The sequence below is a fragment of the Atta cephalotes genome (genome assembly GCF_000143395.1).
Source record: "Atta cephalotes unplaced genomic scaffold scaffold00012, whole genome shotgun sequence".
In the NCBI taxonomy this organism is placed as follows: domain Eukaryota; kingdom Metazoa; phylum Arthropoda; class Insecta; order Hymenoptera; family Formicidae; genus Atta; species Atta cephalotes.
This window is the reverse complement of record NW_012130076.1, coordinates 878804-881779: the sequence shown is the minus strand read 5'-3', so window position 1 is coordinate 881779 and position 2976 is coordinate 878804.

The window sequence follows — 2976 nt, the reverse complement described above, 5'->3', positions numbered from 1 at the left end:
AGAGAGAGAGAGAGACAAAGAGAGAAATATTAATAAATCTATCATAAATGACATGTCATTTAATACTATATTTATAACTTTTAAAAATAAAAAATAAAAAAAGATTGTAATGAAACACATATGAATAAAATTATTGTTAAAAATGAGAAATATGAAATATTTACAATACGGAAAATATTTTTATAAAATAATTTATTCTTTTCTTTTTTACAAAATATGAAATTTTATAATCTGATTATTTAAGCTGCAGGTTTCTACTTTGTAATGCACTTGAGATAATGGGAACAAAATATTTTTATTGAAATGAAATGAAGCAAAAATTTTGATATAATAGAATTCTTGTTATGGATTCGGATATTGTAAATACAAACAATACAAAATGCGTTTTCATATCTACAGAAGTACTTGTAAAGTATATCTTTATTGCAATGAAATAAAGTTTGCAATAAAATTTCGAAACTGAGAAATATTTAAATTAAAATTAAAAATAAAATAAAAATAAATCTTAAACTTTTACAAGAATCGCCATGTATAGGAATCAATAAATGTTGATACATATGAATGACTCATAACTTTCTACAGCTTATTTAATTGTTCATCGTTTGTACATGTATGCACATTTTGAATTTTCGTGCATAAGTACTTTTGATAAAAAACGGCTAATTTTATGTTAACCACGAATAAATCAAATTTAACCAGTCTCATTCAATAGATTTTTATTTGCATATTCAGAGACTCAGCATACTGTATACTATATATATATATAAATGTTAAATGGTTTTTTTCTTAATCATCTTGTATAAAAATCTGTGCTAAAGTTCGAAGATGCAATTTGCAGAAGTTGAAAATTTTTGACGGAAGGTTAATATTGATTTCTTCTTTTTGTGTACCTAAAAATGATTTGCAATTGTTGTTGATTTTGCACCCAAAGGACTTTGTCCAATACTACCTAAGAAAAATGACTTAGTCTAGGGGTGTAAAGGCCTTATTCGACCAAATATTATGGCTAAAAAGATATATAAAAATACATATTTATTAAAATTTCTAATCACATATTTGACTTCTTGCTACAATATTGTGAACCAGAAAATATAAAATCCATATTTCGCTTTTTTTATAAATTAATATAATGAAGTAATATAAAAAAAAGATGTTCTGGAAGAAAAATTTGTATTCGATTTTTTTTATACATTATTCTACATCTAACGCTTTTGTTATTGTAAAGATTTATGTTTTGTATAATAATGTCAAGCAATTATATCATGTTACATATGATGCTTCCATCCATTTTCATTATATAGTGATTAAACAAAAATATGCTATTGATCGCTTACATTTGCAGCTGAAGTATCGAACGCGTCACGATTTATTTCGTTCAGATTAACAAGTTAAATGGATTTGATGCGTCGCAATAATTTGTGAGCTCGATACGTCTCTTAATGCTAGTTCGCGCCGCATTTATCGAGTCGACTGTTTGTCACCTCGTCAAAATTCGAGTATTAACTGATCAATCCAATAATTTCGTCAAAATGGAACGTTGCGTGCATTCTGTGGAAGATTTGTTGTTCGTCAATAAAAGCGACAACAAACTGCGAACAAACGAGAAGTACTGTGCTGTGGTACTCTAATTTTCACGTAACAGAACTAAATAAAATAAAAAAAATCTGCACGTCGCAATTATAATCGTAATGTTTTTCGCGGTGTGAACTAACCACGGGTGTCCTACCTCTGTGAAACGTGTCGCATGCGATAAATATTTTACATCGCGTTTTCATTATACGCGAGCAGTTACATGAAATAGCAGAAATATCTCAGGCTCATGATTCACAACAGCGATTCATAACCGCGAGCGCATTCGGTCAGCCGGTCGGCGCTTATTATCACGATACGTCATTTACGAAACGGAATTATTGTTTATTACCCAAGCCTCGATGCATGCGGCGTAAATTCGCGACACGTACTTTGCTGAGCCGCTTTACTGTCTATCTCGGATACACGAGCACTTGCTCCACGCGCTCTATTTTGACATCATTGTCAGAAATGTCGATTACGTTATCGTGTTGTTAACAGGGACCATTATATCGAAGCCATGCGTGCATTCTCAACGACAGACCGTCTTTATGGAGCACCCTGTGGAACAATCCACGAGTTGCGCAATGGGATTGCCTCTCTTTCTCTCTATCTCAATATGCTGAATTTATAATTCTCAAGTGAAAAACGCTACTTTTAAAAAGCATTCATGAAAGTTAGAATAAGTAAGAGCTGACTTGCTCTTAGAGAGCGATAGTTTCTGAATTTTAAATAGTTCAATTGTGCACAAAAATATAAATTTACGTCTCAGAAAACTTTGACCGAGAAGCTTTTAAGAGAAGTAGTAAAGTAGGGTAGCTATAATTTTGTCGCTGGTTAGCATTCTGTATCGAGTAAATTATTGTTTAAGAAATTTTTCTGTGCCATAAATTTCTCATTTTTTTTCATTTCTCGTACGAAATAAAATATTAGTTAGCGCTATACAATTCTAGTAAAGTTACTTAAAACAAAACGTATTATTCTTTTATTCTAAGCTTATTTATTTTATTCTCTAAACTTATAATGTCAATCTATGGAATTTAATTGTTGTGAGAGTTGACAAATATTGTGAAGATTTAATAATTTGATGAATTTTTAATTATGTATTAGAATCTACATTCTTTATTTGGAGATGAAAATATAAAGCGTTAAATGACGAAAAAACGTCGATGGTCATTCTTGGCCTCTAAACGAGAAGCCAATTGTATCTTGACTTTCGGGTTGTCTTATATTTCTGATTCTGTTTACGAAGCTTCTATAGGCATTTATAAAATATTGGAGTATGAATTTCTATGCAACAGGAAAATGATTTTGTTCACCATCTCCATATGGTTTGATCGACAATACTCTTGCAGGAAATTTCATGTATTTTCTTCATTTTTCTCTTCATTCTCTCTCTCTCTCTCC